General features: G+C 39.0%; 1 protein-coding gene across 6 annotated transcripts in view; it reads right to left on the reverse strand.

Moving 5' to 3' along the window:
* Positions 1–19,833, reverse strand: part of LOC126187317 (TGF-beta receptor type-1) — a 168,199-nt gene that overhangs the window by 77,482 nt on the left and 70,884 nt on the right. The window lies entirely within an intron of this gene.

Raw genomic sequence — 19,833 nt, forward strand, 5'->3', positions numbered from 1 at the left:
TCAGCATTCTTATGAAGCACAACATTTTGAAAGCTTCTATTCTCTTCCTGTCTAAAATAGTTATCGTCCATGTTTCACTTCCATACATGTCTACACTCCACACAAATACTTTCAGAAAAGACTTCCATACACTTAAATCTATATACTTTATGTTAACAAACTTCTCTTCTTCAGAAAAGCTTTCCCTGCCATAGCCAGTCTACATTTTATATCCTTCCTACTTTAACCGTCATCAGTTCTTTTCCTCCCCAAATAGCAAAACTCACCAACTACTTTAAGTGTCTCATTTCCTAATCTAATTCTCTCAGTATCACCTGATTTAATTCGACTACATTCCATTATCCTCATTTTGCTTTTGTTGATGTTCATCTTATATCCTCCTTTCAAGACACTGTCCATTCCATTCAACTGGTCTTGCAAGTCCTTTGCTGTCTCTGAAAGAATTACAATGTCATCAGCAAACCTCAAAGTTATTATTTCTTCTCCCTGGACTTACATCTTGCTCACCAGATGAAAGACTTTTGTCATGGCTGGCTCTCCAAAGGCTATCAGTAGTTCTAATGGAATGTTGTCTACTCCCAGGGCCCTGTTTCAACCAACATCTTTCAGTGCTCTGTCAAATTCTTCAGGCGGTAACATACCTTCCATCTCATCTTCAACTATATCCCCTTCTGATCTTTACATTTATCCTCTAGCCATTCCTGCTTAGTGGTTTTGCACTTCCTGTCAATCTCATTTTTTTTTATGTTTGTATTCCCTTTCATCTGCTTCTTTTTCTGCATTTTTATAGTCTCTCCTTTCATCAATTAAATTCAATATCTGTTCTGTTACCCAAGGGTTTCTACTAGCCCTCATCTTTTTATCTAACTGATCCTCTGCTACCTTCAAAATTTCATGTCTCAAAGCAAACCATTCTTCTTCTACTGTATTCCTTTCCCATGTTCTTGTCAATCATCCCCTTATACTCCCTCTGAAACTCCCTACAACCTCTGGTTCTTTCAGTTTATCCAGGTCCCATCTCCTTAAATTCCTACCTTTTTTACAGTTTCTTCAGTTTTAATCTAAAGTTTGTAACCAATAAACTGTGGTCAGAGATCAAATCTGCCCCTGAAAATACCTTACAATTAAAAACCTGGTTCCAAAATCTTTGTCTTGCCATTATATAATAATCTGAAACCTTCTGGTGTCTCCAGACTTCTTCCACATATACAACCTTCTTTCATGAGTTTTAAACCAAGTATTAGCTATGATTAAATTATGCTCTGTGCAAAATTCTGCAAGGCAGCTGCCTCATTCATTCCTTTCCTCTAGTCCACATTCACCTATTACTTTTCCTTCTCTCTATTTTCCTACTATTGAATTCCAGTCCCCCATGATTATTAAATTTTCATCCCCCTTAACTATCTGAATAACTTCTTTTATCTCATCTTGCATTTCTTCAATCCCTTCATCATCCACAGAGCTAGTTGGCATATAAACTTGTACTACCGTGATGTGTGTGGGCTTGGCTACAATAATGCATTCATCCCCACCGGTTTTTTTTATATTCATTATTGAACGCACTCCTGCATTACCCTATTCCATTTTGTATTTGTAACGCTGTCTTCACCTGATCAGAGGTCCTATTCCTCCTGCGACCAAACTTTCTCCTGCCACTGAACTTCACTAACTCCCATCATATCTAACTTCAAGCTATCCATTTCCTTTTCTAAATTTTCTAACCTACCTGCCCAATTAATGCATCTGACATTCCACACTTCAATATGTAGAACACCAGTTTTCTTTCTCCTGATAACAACATCCTCCTGAGTAGTCTCCACCTTATCATTTAACTATACAGTAGAGCTCCATGCCCTCAGAAAAAATTATAGCTGTAGTTTCCCCTTGCTATCAGCTGTTCACAGTAATAGCACAGCAAGGCCATTTTGGTTGATGTTACAAGGCCAGATCAGTCATTCACTCAATTCACTCGGACTGTTGCCCCTGCAACTACTGAAAAGGCTGCTGCCCCTCTTCAGGAACCACACATTTGTTGGGCCTTTCAACAGATACCCCTCCTTGTGGTTGCAACTGCAACTACCTGTATCACTGAGGCACACAAGCCTGCCCACTAATGGCAAGGTCCATGGATTATGCGAGCAAGGACGAGGCGGGGGGGGGTCTTCAACCATAGAGACCTGATAAACCTCAGCTAGAACTGGACACTGTCACTGACTTATTCGCTTCCACGAAGCCACTAATGTGCCAAGGAATCGTCAGACCTGAAATATCCCACTGTTTCCTTTTCGACTGACCGGTTCAATGAAGTATATTGCGACCCCCGTTGGGTTATGACAAATTATTCAGTACAAATTGGTAATACACAAGGAGAAATTTAGGTGCAATATACTGCTTTTGTTCAAACAATCTAAATAAAATGCAAACTGACAACAAATGCAAAGTTTTCACCAATACAATATCCATTGGCAGAAGGTTCAGTAATCTTGATTTCATAATACATTTGGAAATCAAAACCAAAGAGAAATATAGCTCACACCTCCCAACGTGTTTTGTGTCTGTCATTGTCCGAAAATGGAGCAGCATGCAATAATCATGGTTTGGTTCAAACTTGGAAAAACTGCATCAAAACACCTGAAATCACAAAGTGAACATAAGACTGCAGATGACTGTACATGAATAGTATAAACAATTTTGTTTGCTAGGGACAGTGACCAAAAGAATGGACGTCTCTCCAAGATTAACATAGACTGCCTTGGTGAAGATAAGTTGTGCATCAGCAAAACTGTTGTTGATGCTATTATTGTTTTGGCAAACTAAGATTGTGGGAGACATTAGTACCATATTTCCTCATTTAAAAACAAAAAATCTGCTGATGAATGGTTGTGCAAATTTTATCAAAACGGCACAGATTACTCTAGCTGCTAATAAACCTTTCGGGATGTGTGGTCATGGTCCAAGAAACTCTTCTGTTCCTGATGTTTCATCCAGGACTGCACTGGGTATCCTCAGAGCTGCACAGGAGTGCCTCTGAGGATGCCCAGCGCAGTCCTGGATGAAACATCAGGAACAGAAGAGTTTCTTGGACCATGACCTCAAATCACGAAAGGTTTATCAGCAGCTATGTCATCCGATCATAAAAGCCTTCATTCTATGACCAAATTATTCTGTTTGGTAACATTCATCACTGTTAACTAAACATGGTGCACCAAACATGAACCATCTATAAAACAATAGACCCAAGAATTGGAACAGCTCAAATGATGAAAATGATGCACATCATGTTTTCAACTGCCACTTCATTGTAAACAGAAAATTTACATTTGACGTACAAACTCTTACCTCAACCAATTTAGACACTTCTTTTGCAGAAACTTAAAAGAGTCTTCAGGGGGTGTCATATGGGTAAACCACTGATATTCAAAAGGTAGAGACCTATCATCTGATAGGCATCACTAAGCAAGACTACTCAAATGAAGCAAAGCTTATATACGTACATGAAATGGAAGGGAAGGGAGGAAGGGACAAGAATTATGTAGACCTCTGAGTGAAAGATGTATTTATACATCCCTATGTCCATTTGTATTCACCTACTATACAAACTTTCCAGACAGACTGTATACTTGTCTCACTATCATGTTCAGTCACCAATATATAAATAATTTTTTGAGAGGACAGGTAATGTTCATGGTGAAATTATTATCGAGAATTAAGAGCTCATATAAATCCACATCCATTTCTCAGTGGTTGTAGTGTTATGACATGCAGAATGTTATGTATAACTGAAATCACACCAAGAAGGATCATAAGCACTTAAACCACTTTCTGGGAGATATTATTGTAGCAAAAATACAAATACTTATCAACATTTTCATTATGCAAATAATCCTCCATGTACTTCAATGCATCACTTTGCTCTCTTTGCTACATTACATACAACATTACTGACAATGTCTCCATACAATTTTAAACAGATAGCAGCGTTCAAAAAGCAAGTACCTAATTTGTGACTCATGTTTGTTAATTTCTTGTGAAGTTCCCATTTCAACATCTCCGCAGACAAAAAGCTAATGTAGGTAGGTCCAGAAATCTTGGTGGTCTCTGAACATAGTCCATGTGCCTGATTCCTCACACAGGGAGAATTTGGTTTACATAACAGAACTGAATTTTATTTGATTCTGTGATATTACATTGTGCACAATAAACATACATGTAACATGGGACATACCAAAAACAGAAAACATTCATTATCATTTATTTCCAAAAGAACAATCATTTTTATTGCACTTTCCAACATCACTGATTCAGCAGATAGTCTCCAAGTTCCTTTGGAAGGATAGTCTTCTCATGTCTCCTATCCCACAGGTTTTTACACAGACTTCTCAGTTTTTAGTAGCTTGATACCTAAATACTAAGGTCCTTTTTCCAGCACTGTCAGTTGGTCGGGTATGTTTTTTATATTGTACTTCTTTCCTGTATTGTGGGTGTGTACACTAGCGTTAGTAATCAATACAAAACTACCTTTTGTGACTTGTATTATTGTTTTATGTGTGTACGAAGATGTGGAAGTTAAGATGCCTAGATTTTTGAAGTAGTTTCTGCATGTTTCAGAATGTTAGACAGACTGTAATTAAGTTGTTACAGTTTGGAGTAAATATGTTTTATTACTTGCATAAAGGAGAAGGCACTTTAAACACATAACATAGAACAGATTCCATTAACAATTTCTTTGGAAGCATAGTCTTCTCATGTCTCCTATCCTACAGGTTTTTACACAGACTTCTCAGCTTTTAGTAGCTTGATACCTAAATACTAAGGTCCTTTTTCCAGCACTGTCAGTTGGTATGGTATGTTTTTTATATTGTTCTTCCTTCCTGTATTGTGGGTGTGTACACTAGCGTTAGTAATCCATACAAAACTACCTTTTGTGACTTATATTATTGTTTTATGTGTGTACAAAGATGTGGAAGTTAAGATGCCTAGATTTTTGAAGTAGTTTCTGCATGTTTCAGAATGTTAGACAGACTGTAATTAAGTTATTACAGTTTGGAGTAAATATGTTTTATTACTTGCATAAACGAGAAGGCACTTTAAACACATAACATAGAACAGATTCCATTAACAATGGTCACAACATAAATTAGTATGCAAAGGGATAAACAAAATGTATCAGTCAGGAGTGGCAAAGATATAAAAACGCCATATGTACTACTGTCCATCTGCACACAGACATCACAAGATAATCAGTGCAACAAGCCGCAGTACGTAACACTCCTACCCTGATTTTCTGATTATAAAGACACAGGTGATAATGATCTACAATTAGTTTCAAACTTTTGTTTGGTAATTGCTTTTGTAAACATTTCTGCCAAAAGATCTTGACATAGGCTGCAAGAATAGAATTATCATTTATCTTTTCACAAATGTAATGAAACTTTATGCCTATGAGTGTAGTCCTTTTGTATTGCTCATTATTTTGCAATAATTGCAAAGCACTCTGATTGTCCACAAAGAGTTGAGCTGACTGTTCCATGCTGATACCAAGCTCCTGGAAGATGTGCGAAGCCACACTATTTCAGCAGCTGTGTTGGATGTTGCAATGTATTCAGCTTCTATTGCAGATTTTGCATCACATTTTTGCCTATGAGATTTCTAGGTAACAGGTCCACTAATTAATATGCCGATGTAACTTCTTCTTGAATGGTGAATATCAATATCTCCAGTGAAACCAGAATCTGGGTAAACATGTGGCTTAAGATGGTCCCACTGTATTTATACCTTTGTCTCTTGCATCTTGAAGATATTTCAAGTTGTGTTTAACAGTAGTCCAATGCTCAGATCCAAGGTTCTTGAGAAACTGATTTACTTGACGGAAAGAAAACATTACACCAGGCATCAGGTCTTGTCACTGTAGCAGGAAACATCAACCCTCCTTCAGGCTTGTAAAATGGAACATTTTCCGTATATTTCTTGTTTTCATTATCTGGGCACTGTCCCAAGTGTAGCTGTAAACTGTAACCAGCTTGTGTGCATGGGAATTACTGCTGTTCATGCTGAATTTTTCTAAGAGGCGACTAATATAGTCCTCTTGACTGATGAAAAATTCATTAGTATCACATTTTTTGCCTGATTTCCAATCCTACAAAATAAATGGGATCATCAACCATAATTTCAAAATGAATAATGAATTTTTTAAGTATTTTATTTATAACTGTGATTGATTTACTCAGAATTAGCCCCATCATCAACAAAAATAGCCAAAAACACTTGATGACTACCAACTTGAGCATAAAACACATGACTGTCTCAATAAAGCTCCTTGAAACCAAAAAACTTTATAAACTGAACAAATCTTTGATTTCAACATCAAAGAGACTGCTTCAGTTATGAAGGCTTTTCTTTAACTTGCCAACTAATGTTGCGTATCGTTGATGAAATCTTCAGGCTGTTCTATGAAAATATCTTATTGCAAATCACTGCTGAGAAAGTCAGCATTAACATCAAATTCCTCCATGTTCGTATCCACACTGCAGCCAAATCTAGAAGAATAGAAATTGATTTATACCTAAACTAACAGCAGGTGGAAAAAGTTTCTCCAAAATCAAGACAAGTTCTCTCGGAATATCCTTTTGTACATGCTCTAGCTTTATACCTCAGTTATACTACAATCTGGTTGACATTTAATTTTGTAACCTCATTTATGACCGACAGGTTGACAATATGGAGTTAGATCTAGTAAGTCCCAGCTATTATTCATTTCCAATGATAAAAGTTTCATCTTCCAGTGCGTCATATCACTTCTCAGACTCTATGGATGCCATCATCTGGTTGAAAGTTTGTGGTTCATTAATGATTGCTGCGCAAGCCCCATAATTTTTGAAATGAACTGGAGGGTTCATTGCACTTCCTAAGATTCATTTCTGACTGAGAAGCCTTCTCAGTATCACCTTGATCTTTTGCAACTACAACTCAATTTTCCAAACACTGTTGAATTTTATCTTCTTCTGGTTGTGTTGGGAAGTTGTATTCATAAATTAACATTTCTGCTCCTGAATTCTTTGTGATACCTTGAGGTATTTTCATTGAAAACCACATCTTATGAAACAATTATTTTCTCTGTTATTGCATCATACACCCTAAAACTGTTACTTAACCAAACATTAGCATCTTCGACCTGCTATGACGTGGGGTCAAAACTGTTTGGGAGTGTACAAGAAATATTTGGCTCCAAACCTCCTCATTGTGCTTTAATGATGTTTCCTTCCCAAACCATTCCTCATCAGGTATCTTTTGACAAACATACATACAAAGACAACAGTTTAATATATAGACTGACATGTTGACCACTTCTGCCCAAAGTGTGTGTAGATGACCTGAATCAAACAGCAGTTTGCATTCTTCATCTGATATCACATTCAGCTCTACTATTCTGCTCTGGTGTATATAGTGAATTAATTTCACAGATGATGCTGGTTTTCTTGAAGTGATTACGAGGTTCATCATTAACGAACTCTGTCCCACTGTCAGTCCTGAATCTTTTAACCTATTCTCTGTCTGCATATCCATCAACTGTTCAAGCTGTTGAAACTCTAGGAATACAGGAGGAAAATCACTTTTGTTCTTAACAAAATATACAAATCAATATTTAGTACAATCATCTATAAAAAGCAGTAAAATAGTCGACCACAGCTAACGATGTAAGTAGCAACTTTTCAAACACATCAGCATGAACAAATTCTCTTGGAGTATAGGCACAAGTTAGCAAATCTGATCTAAATCACTTCCTGTGAACTTGAACAAACTGACATGATTCACAAAGGAAGTTACTTAAAGTGTTTAATTTTAAATCTGGAATCAAACCACAGTCAGCCATTATTTTCAAATTCTTGAAATTTACCTGTCCATTGATAAATCTGGTCAAAAAAACTGTTTCTATGAAAATAATCTATTTTCGAAAATATAATGTAATTGAATGGATAAAAAAATCTACTCGTCAAGTGGCAGCAGGAGAACACACATACAAAAGGTATTACAGTTTGTAAGATTTTGGAGCTAGAGGGTTCTGGCACAAGGGTTGATAGGAAGGAGAAAGGGCGAAGAGAAAGGGCTAATGAGGTTTAGGAAAAGGGGTAGAGTTAGGAAAAGTCACCCAGAACCCCAGGTCAGGGGGGCACTTACCAGACGGGATGAGAAGGAAATACTGATCGTTGGGGACAAGATTTGAAAACCTAAGAGGCTAAAGGTGGAAGGTAGGGTAATATGCAAGACAGTGATTCCTGTTATAGCATCATGCACGAGTTAACAAGAGCGAAAACCTAAGTTCATTGCATGTGACAGAGTGAGAGGGGGACAGTGAAAAATAGACGGGGCAGAAAATAAAAGATGTAGAAAATTAAAAGGCACTGAACAAAGGAAAGTTACTTTGAAGTAATGCTGAGACCAAAGAAATTACAGTAAATTAAGGCCAAGTGGATGTCAAGAACCAAGGACATGTTGCAACACCAGTTCCCACCAACACAGTTCTGCATAACAGATGTTAGTTGGTGGCTGATGTAGGGGAGAGGATCAAGCAGAAAGTCATCAGCCCCATCGGATTAGGGAAGGACGGGGAAGAAAGTCAGCTATGCCCTTTCAAAGGCACCATTCCAGCATTTGCCTGAAGCAATTTAGGGAACTCATGGAAAACCTAAATCAGGATGGCCGGATGTGGGTTTGAATCATCACCCTCCTGAATGTGAGTCCAGTGTGCTAATGAAACAGGTGTCTGGAGGAAGAGTCTAAATGGCATGTATGGTGAAACAGGCACTGAGGTCATGACTTTCCTGTTGTAAAGCATGCTCTGCAACAGGATATTGTGTGTTGCCAGTTTACACCCTCTGCTATGCCTATTTATCCTTACTGATAACTTGGTGGTAGTCATACCGATGTAAAATGTGTTTACACAACAGCTGGTACATGATGTGTTGTTCCGCAGGTGGCTCTCCCTTTGATAGTACATGTTTTGCCTGCTATAGGGCTGGTATAGGTGGTGGTAGGAGGATGCATAGAGCAAGTCTTACAGCAGGGACAGTCACAAAGGTAGAAGCCACAGGGTAGGGAGATGGTTGCAGAAGGAGCATAGGGTCTACGAAGGATATTGCAGAGATTGGGAGGATGACAAAAAGCTATTCTAGGTGTGATGGACACAATAAACCTTATTTCTTCAGGGCATGATTTTAGTAAGCCATAGACTTGTGGAAGTAGCTGATTAATACAAAGAAGACCAGGATAATACTGAGTAACAAATGGTGTACTCCTATGTTGGTTTTTGGAGGGACCAGCAGCACAAGGATTGGATGTGATGGCCCGGAAACACTGCTTTTGAATTAGGCTGGTGGGGTAATTATGTCCAGTGAAGGCTGAGGTTAGAATAATAGTGTATTGCTGTAAAGAGTCTGCATCTAAATAAATATGGTCACTTTGAATGTCGAGGCCTTTTACATCGACATGACGACTCTAACTTATCACTTAGGATGAATGGGCATATGCAGAGGATGTATACTGGCAACACACAATATCCTGTTGCAGAGAATTCTGTACAACATGACAGTCATGAACTCGGTGTCTGTTTCACCACACTTGCCATCTGGATTCTTCCACCAGACATCTGTTTTCCAGAACTCCATAGGTGGGAACTGTCACTTCAATATGTTCTTGGTTCTCACCACCCACCTGGCCTTAATTTAATTGATTTCTTTGGTCTCAGCATTTCTTCACTGTAACTATTCCTTTCTCCACACTCTTTTAGTTTTCTACAGCTTTCATTTTCTGACTTGTCTATTTTCTGTCATCTCCCTCCCACCTCTATCACATACAACGGACTTAGCTTTCTGCTCTTATTAACTATGCATGATGTTTTAGCAGTAACCTCTGTCTTGTATATTACCCCATCTTCCACCTCTCAGCTATCAGGTTTTCAAATCTTGTCCTGTGCCAACTCCAACAATCAGTCTTTCCTTCTCATCCCATTCCGCTATGTCTCCCCTGACCAAGGTTCTGGGTGATTTTTCCGAACTCTACCCCTTTTCCTAAACCTCCCCAGTCTCTTTCCTTCCCCCCTCTTTCTTCCCCTTCAACCCTTCTGCCAAAAGAAGGAGCCTCTGGCTCCAAAAGCCTGAAAACTGTTATACCTTTCATATGTCTGTTCTACTGTTGCTGCTTGGTGAGTAGATGTTTTAACTACCCAACACAATATATTTTGAAGAAAAAATGTTTGTTCCATAAACAACTCACTTTACTACTTGACTTAGTCTCCTTTGAGGGACATACACTTGGTTCAGTGACTCTTCAGCTTTTTCACCCCATTTAAAAAGTAGGTTCCGTCAAACTCGGCAAAATACTCATTGACTGCAGCTATCATTTCCCCATCTGATGGAAATTTCTACCCAGCAATCCAAAGTTTCAAGTTAGGAAACAGGTAGAAGCAACTTGGGACTACGTCGGGTGAATAGGGTGGATGAAGAGCCAACTCAAAGTCCAAGTCATGCACCTTTTCCATTGTTATTGCTGATGTGTGGGATGGTGCACTATTCTGGTGAAAGAGCACATTTTTAAGTGCCAACCTTGGTCTTTTTTCAGCCAGCGCAAGTTTCCAACGATCCAACAACGAAGCATAATAGGGTCCAGTTACAGTTCTGAATTTTTCCAAGTAATCTATGAGGACTATTCCTTGGAAATCCCAAAAAACAGTGACCACACCTGACAAAATGTCCTTTGACTTCTTCAGAACATTTTCACCAGACTTTATCCATTGTTTTGACTGCCATTTCGACTCTCATGAATAAAGATGGATCCAGATTTCATCAACAATCACAAATTGACACAAAAAGTTTTGTGGGTTGCTATTAAACATCATCAGACACTGTTATGAAATAGTGCACCAGGCACACTTTTGGTAGCCCAAGCAATTGTGGCACCCACCTCACACACAGCTTCTCTTCTGTTTCTTTATTTGGTCAATCTTTTCCCATTCTTTCAATATTATCTATACCTAGGCTGTGTTTATCTTGCTTTTTAGTTCATTATGGTGGTGTTAACAGCTCTTGCTTTTATCTATCTCATAATTTTTCTGTAGCACTTCCGTAATGTTTTACAGTTTACAACTTAACCCATCCATCTCAGACCCTGCAGCTTCCTGTGTTGTTCAAATTTCACTGGTAACCCACTATATTACATCCTGCAGCTTCTCTTGTCTTTATGCTTCGGGAAATGCTACATTACAACAAAACAATGGAAACTCCTGGTTGGAATATCAATAATATAAGGAAAAGAAAAGATTTCTGCTCACCATTAAGATGATACTTTGAGTTGCAGACTGTCTTAGTGAAAAGACTGTTATGATATAGTTTCTATCAAAATTCACACAAGCAAGCACACCCCATGCACAAATGACTGGCATCTCTAGCAGCTCAGACTGGATATTTAATTTTGTAATAAAAGCTATACACTTTTCATTTTTATTCTGTACCTGTTGGGTTTCATTCCACATTTCCCCATTTAATATTGTTCCAAATATGTTAATATTTTGCTCACTGATAATCCTGATTTCTCTGGTTGTTCATTTTGATTATGATACTATGTCATTACTTCTGCAATGGCAGATCAGCCGTCAACGATGAGCAAATATTTCTATCTGAACTACATGAAACCAACTGTCACATCTACTAACAGTAGCAATAATGCTGTCAATAACTGTTTAGCTTTGAGAAGTGGTACAGATAATGTTGCATGAATGCTATACTGACTTAACAATTCTTCAAAATCTTGTCTTATTTTTGACCCTTTTCCTATATCAATATTGAAATCTCCACATTTAACAATGTTTCTATTCATATTCATGTGTAGTAAGATAGCATTTTTTCCAGAAAGATTTTGTCACCTGGTGACCTGTACACACAAAATACTCTTGTCATTGGTCACTGCACCAGCAATTTTAAAGACTTTTCTTTAACTATGGGTCATCTCACACCTTTATGGTACAAATCTTTAAGAGCTTTCCTGTTCTGATATGTATAAGGATACCAGCTTCTTTATATTTAGATCTACAGGAATAACTGGTTAATATATAGTATTTTTGCTGTGGTGACATGAACAGCAGGTGCTAACAGCTACATGCACAACATATATAGGCTGTTTCAATATCATTATATGGGTTTTAAGGCTTTCTAGAATTTACTACATTCAACTTACAATTATAAATAATACATCAAATGAAAGAGCAATTCAAACAGTTTTCTTTGTATACCTGTGCACAAAGGGAAGAGTGACTGAATAGCAAGTTGAATGAGTGACAGTCTTTTACACTAACACCAAGAAATAAGTTCGGAACTTAGTCATCAATTAGCAGTTCCAGTGATGTCAGTTTGGAGACCTTTTGAGGACACGCTTACAACTCCGTCCAAATCGTTTGCAGCCGGTACCAGCTCTATAGCCACATACTGTGGTTTACGTGCCAACTTTGCAGACGAAATCTTTATGCATGACGATGAAGATTTTCTGCATCATGTTGTCTTCAGTGATGAATCATCAATTCAGATAATTGGAAATGTGGTTGCCATATACCACCCTCTTTTTTGGTGAAGCAACTGTAAGAGGCATTTCTTATCTTGATGCAATAGAACTATAGCTCTTTCCTCAATTGGAAGAAGCTGAACCACAGAACTTCATTTGGCAACAAGATTGTGTGCTACCTCACTGGCATAATTGAGTATGCGATTGGTTAAGCGACATTGTACCTGACTGCTGGATTGGCTGCAAGGGGTCAGGTGACAAAGTTTGTTTTGCATAACCTCAGCGTTCACACACGGACTGATGCGATGCGATTTTTACCTTTGGGTGTTCATAAACACTCGTATGTATGTGCCTCTGCCACCAGCTGATCTACCTGACTTTAGAAACAGCATTGTTCCAGCAATTGCTCCAGACACACTGATCAAGGCTTGGCAAGAACTCACCTATTCACTCTGTGTGGTGAGTAAGTTAAATGTAATAACTGCTGCAAAGCTTTAAAACCTGTATATTCATTTTGAAACACCCTGTACGTCATAGCAGCAGTACCACAATACGCGTGTCACCAGACCAGACGCCACGACAACTCAAACCGGTGAGCTGCACCACCAGACCAAGAGAGGAAGACACCAGTGGCCATGTCAGCATACTGAGATGCAAGTGCAGCTACAATCAGGGCAGGCAGATCAAATTATTCTCTACTTCCATGAGGCAGTTATTTAGGCTCACACTCTGGCTCCAAAAGTCAGTTCCAGCACAGTGAGCAGCCTTGAAAAGATTTCACCAGGACATCATTCACTGCAACACAGATGCCTTTCACCAGGGACCAGACTTCATCAATGGAATAGTGCCACACAGGGAGGCCTTGATATACTCTGCTTCACTACTACTGCACTAAATTGAAGTGTTGGAGCTGGTGCCAGTAGTATTTGCACAAATTTAGAAAATTTTCTGGTTCTCTTGTCAGGACTTCATCAGCAAAGTATGACCCCAAGAAACTCTAAATCTTGTGATGCCATTACAACTTTTGTTCATTAACATCTGCCTAAGACTCTGGCCTTTAACTTCTGGTTCCTATTTCAGAACTTAACTTGTTCACGTAAATGGGAAACTTTATGTTACCCTTCAGACTTTAATTTGGTCATACTTTTGAACTTTAACTTCGTGGAACTCTGAAGCTGCTTTTGTTGATGATCACCTCTTTCAAGAAGACCCAAGTTTGTTTCTTTGGAAGTTATTGATTGTGTTATGATAAAGTCAGTGGTATTACCTGTGGGACATATACTCTGCTTATAATAAAACTTTTTAATAGTGCTTCTGTTGTACTTTAATGTGATATTTCTATTGGGAGAGGATATATATCAGATTAAATATCTGACTTTCAGTTACCCCACATTCACTGATGTATAATATATCTGGTTGTTTTTGTATTATCCAATGGATGAAATGTGTAGGGAACTCAACCATGCAGAAAGAACATGCCTAGTCTTGTAACCAAATATTTTTTCCAATAACCATGACAAGTCCCATTGCAGGAATTCTTCATATGTGAGCCATGTCATACAATTAGGAATAACAATCATTTCAATTCACTAACTGTCAGTCATACTGAACCAGATATTTGCAAGGAAGCAGTGTTGAAAATGTGCCTCAAAATAGCATGGATGGAATTTTTGCCATATAAACTGTTGCGGAATATAGGTGGTATGAATAGACAACAATTAAGATTTCAGTTAAAAGGTTACATACCCAGTGAAAGTTTTCTACAGTAGGTGATGGAAAGGGCATGAGCCACATTGATGAATTCTTTGCCATACTTTTGTACACGGGAAATCAATATTAGTTGAAATTCTTGAAATTCATAGTCTACTTGTAATATAAAAATATAAATATTTACCTATAGAGGATTGGTGCATGGTACATGAATCATGTAATAGAAAACAGTTAGCAGTAGCACCGTTCCTCTATGTATAAGTGGTTGCCTGACTCTTATATTACGTAGTTTTCCATCTAGGAATTTCCATTACTGTCATATAAATATGTTCTATGAACTGAACAGAGGCTCCTACTTCATATATTTCTTTTTCAGTTGCAGATTCAGCAAACTGATTGTTCTGAGAACTGTATCAACATCATTGTCTTATTGCCAATCTGTGTCCATATATTTAAATGTGGAACTGGGTTATTAGGAAACTATTCATTTAGTTCTTTAAAAGACACAGTAGCATTTATATTTTGAACGTCCTAAAAATTACTTATGGCCAATTTAGAACTTATGAAGATTAGTAACTGCTTAAAATACTTATATTTTTCACAGACAGCTTTACACTACTGATGATGATGATGATAATGATGCAGCTTTAAACTACTATCTTGCTGAAGTCAGACATCAGAAAAGTGGTTGTCATCAGCTCTACATGTTTACCTCAAACATCTGTACATCCTTACTCACTGAAAACTGGACAAAAATTTACATGAATGTGCCACTGCTCAGGAGATTGAAGATGTAGTTGTGATTACCAACAACATTGCAGTATTTGAAACTGCAGCAATGGAAAACCACCAAAGGGCATTCCAACTCATTTTTCAATACACCACATTACATATGATCACAGCACATTTCACATGGAATAACATAGTTTTACACAGTGTTAGCAATATAGGTGACATGTCAGCTGGTTCTCTAACCGAAAGAGTGACAGGTGGAATGCTTGTGAAGAACTTACTCTATATTAATGGTTAGGTAATGGCTTCCTTGGCAACGCAATTCGATTATCTGCCATAAATCAAATACAAAAAGTTAAAAAGGTGTGAAAAGTGGTAATCCCCTTAAGTGAAACTGGTTAGCCTTTGAGCACAATGACCATTTAGGAACACCAATTTTCTTTTGGAATGACTAAGACTTAGAACTACACACTTAAAAGTGAACATGATAATTCTCAAATCATATTCAAATTTACAATCAGCTGAAACACAGACTTAAATAAAACCATCTTGCTGTCTAGGGGTACAATTTTGTAACACAACAGTATAAGATCTCATGCTGCCAACAGCATGATTCCACCTGGTGCTGGCCTACATTTTCTCTTGTGCACTACAGTCACTAATCTCAGCCCAACTGATATTCACTTTCCAGTCATTAAACAACACCTTACGAGAAACTGTGTTTGGCACATACAATGAATACTGCTCAAGAGGTTGCAAAGGTAACCAAAAGAACTTACTTAGACAAGAATTTAGCAACTGGTAACTGCTGCATGACTTTTTAATAGGCCTTAGACAAACTGTACTGAAAATAACAAAGTTTTATACAACTGTGGCACAATAAATAATCTGGACAGCCAAACAACTAACCAACAACATGTAATATCCCACTGTGGGACAGTGTAAAATATATATAACATGCACATAATTACAATCAAATAACAGAAAATTTGGGATGGAATAACAACAATATGAAGTAGGATATACTGTTACTCAACACAAAGAGGAGGGATCGAGCACCAGACAGGCACATTTAAAAGTACATTAAAAGTAGACTAAGCTATTGAACATGGTCCTCTTCCAGATATAGAAAAACACACTCCCATTCATATACAAACAACTCACACACACATGGCCGTGTCATCTTTGGGCACAAAGGTCTGAATACAGTGGGCAAGATCATGGCTGGCACGGATAGTGGGGGTGGGAGGTGGGTGGCAAAGGGCATGTGTAGGACTGGAGTTGGGGCAGGGAAAGAGGGGAGAAGAGGAGTGAAGGAGAGAAGGTGAAAGGTCTATGCATGTGCAATATTGGGAAGAAGGTATGTGTGAGACTGGAGTGGAAGCAGGAAAGAGGACAGAGACAGATGGGGACAAGGACTAACAAAAACAGAAACCAAATAGGTCACAGGAAGGAAGCATACATTGTACGGAGATTTCCATCCTGCACAATTCAGAAAAGCTGTTGGTAGGAAGGCTCCAGAGGGCACAGGCTGTGAATCAGTTGTTGGAGTCAAGCACATCATGTTGGGCATCAAGTTTGCTGACTGTGGTACAGTAGTCTCTTGACCACAGTTTGGCAGTGGCCCTAATACAGAGAGAAAGCTTAATTGTGGTCATTCCAAAGTACATGGCGACATTCACAGGTAGTCCTGCCTTCAATGGGGTAGAAGATGCCTGTGACAGGGCTGGAGTAGATGGTAGTGGGAGGATCTATGGGAAAGTCTGGCATCTAGGCCTTTACGGTGATATGAGCCATGAGGCAAGAGGTTTGGAGCAAGCATGGAATAGTGATGGACAAAGATGTTATGTATGTTGAGCAGGTGGCAAAATATCACTGAGGGAAGGGTGGGAAGGAGATTGAGGAGGATATTTCTCACTTCCAGGCACGACATGAAGTAGGCAAAACACTGGAGAAGAATGTGGGTCAGCTGGGTACTACTGAATCACAAGGGGCACTTCTTTGTGGCTGGCCAGTGGAGTGATGGTACATAACAGGAAAGACATGGCACAGGAGATATGTTTCTTGACAAGGTGAAGAGGGTAATTTCCATCTGTGAAGGTCTCAATGAGATGCTCAGCATACTTGGAGAGGGAATTACTGTGGTCTTCACAGACCAAAATTACTCTCCTTATGCTGTCCAAGAACAGATCTCCTGCACTTTGTCTCCCCAGTCATGTACCAACCCCCGTATAACCACTGACCAGCCATAAAGGAGTGCCACCCTTGTGACTGGAGCAACTAGACCATGTTATCTGCCAGGGTTTACACTAACTCTCATTGTACACTGAAATGAGAAATATTCTCCCCACCTCCTCCAACAGCAGTACTCTGCAGCCCATTCAAGCTATGCAATATACTTGTCTGTCCCTATTCTATCCCTGCTCTCAATCCCTTGTCCCATGGTACAAATTTCAGTAACAGACATTGATGCAAGGCCTGTCCCACACATCCTCCCAGTACCATCTCTACTACAGTTCTGACACAGGCATCTCCTACCCTATCAAAGGCAGGGCTATCTGCAGAAGTGGCCACATGGGCTACCAACATAACTGCAAACACTGTGACCCATTCTACATGGGTATGACCACAAAGAATCTGTCGGTCTGCATAAATGGCCATTGGAAAATTGCCATACTGTGGCCACGATACAGTTGGACAACCAATTGCTGAGCATGCCACCCAAAAAGGTGTTCTTGAGTTCAGCACCTGCTCCACAACTTCTACCATCTGTATTGTGACTACCGACACTGGCTTGGCCATGAGCCCCAACCTTCACTAATCCCTGTTCACACCACCTTCCTTGCTCCCACTACAGCCTCAAACGTGCCGTCTGTCCCCTCAAACCCCCCCCCCCCCCCTCCTGTCATGCATCTACATAGACCTTCCTGCTTCTCTCTTCTCCACTTCCTCCCTACTTGCAGCACAACCTCCCAATGTTGCACCCAGCAGCCCAACATCTTACACCTGCCACATCCCTGCGCGCGCGCTCACACACACACACACACACACACACACACACACACACACACACACACACAGGCAGCACTACAGCATCTTTCCCCACTCTACCCCGCTATCCCTCACCCTCCTTGTGTCATGCCTGTTCTGTATCACCAATACCCACCCCAATCAAGATCACTATCCCTTGCAGTCAGGCTTTAGTGCCCACAGACAACAGGGTGATGTGTTTGTGAGCTGTGTGTGTTTGAACGTACATGTGTGTTGGAGGTTTGAACATACATGTGTGTTGGAATCAAACAATGGAAAATCCAGGATGGAATGTAACAACAGTTCTGTATGTGTTTGCGTGTGTGTGTGTGTGTGTGTGTGTGTGTGTGTGTGTTTTCAAAAATGGTTCAAATGGCTCTGAGCACTATGGGACTTAACATCTGTGGTCATCAGTTCCCTAGAACTTAGAACTATGTAAACCTAACTAACCTAAGGACATCACACACACCCATGCCCAAGGCAGAATTCGAAACTGCGACCATAGCGGTCACGTGGTCCCAGACTGAAGTGCCTAGAACCGCACGGCCGGCGTGTGTGTGTGTGTGTGTGTGTGTGTGTGTGTGTGTGTGTGTGTGTGTTTGTTTGTTTGTTCTTCCACATCTGGAGGAGGACTCCGTCCAATAGCTTTTTAATGCTCTTTTAACTATGTCTGTCTGCCATACAATGCTTCCTGTATGTAGTGAGTAACACTCTGTACTACTTCATATTGATCCATGTAAGTACTTGTTACATAATTTATTTCACTCCTTTCAATACCACTCCTCCATAATCCTAGCACTGAAAATTGGTTTTCCAACATATACTCGATTTTCAGATACATCTATCCACAATTTATGCTAATTTCCAGGGTTTCAATTTTTGTGGCTAACTTTTGATCACATCTGTAATTATTCTAACACCCACCAGTCCACTTTTTGGAACGTTTTTCCTTCTCTTCAAAATCTTTGCATCTTTTCCTTTCTTTTTACTACCTCCCATCTTTCTGCTTTTTTTGTTGTTGTTGTTGTTGAATATTTTTTAGAAACTCTGAAAGTAAAAGTTTCGACTTGTCTTTTTATTTATATGGCTGTCAGCCCAGCAGAAGTGCCTCCTGTCTTGCTGCTTGGAAAGTAGGTACTCGTTATTTGTTTCAAGTGTCACCAATATTCATTTATGACTTTCAATTTGAATAAAATTCTGTGTCTAAGTTTAACAGGGGAGATTTGATGACAGCAGGAAGACATGAATGCAGTGTGTATGAAGAACGAAAGTCAGAAAATCAAGTCATTGGTAAGACATTTGAAATCTTGAAACTGCACTACATAACACAGAAATTATGACAATAAGTTCACATTTCCAAATCCTTTCTATATCATTACTGGTCTTCTGTGAAGGATTATTTAACAAAGGCAACAACAATAACTAAGATGATATATGCTATATTTTTCTAATAAAAAAATAGAGGGTTGGCAAAGATTTCTTGAAGTTATGAAATAGTTCATGCCCAAAATTATTTACATTTCACTAATTTGAAGCAAACATTAGAACAGTTTTCTGTAAAAAGTGCTGCACAGCTTCAACATATTTAAAGAATGACATCATGTAGCTGCCAGAAGCTGCTCCAATGTATATTTATACGCACGCAACTGATTTTGGTTAAGTTGTTGATTAACACCCCATCAGATTAAAGCAAGGTTCCCTGCCATCAAATACATAACAGTCTTCAGCTGCAACATGTATCACATACATATGCACCTGTTACATTATATAATTTTCATCAGTCACCATGTGCAAAAATTGACATATCACTGCAGG

The sequence above is a fragment of the Schistocerca cancellata genome, chromosome 5 (assembly GCF_023864275.1).
Source record: "Schistocerca cancellata isolate TAMUIC-IGC-003103 chromosome 5, iqSchCanc2.1, whole genome shotgun sequence".
NCBI lineage: Eukaryota > Metazoa > Arthropoda > Insecta > Orthoptera > Acrididae > Schistocerca > Schistocerca cancellata.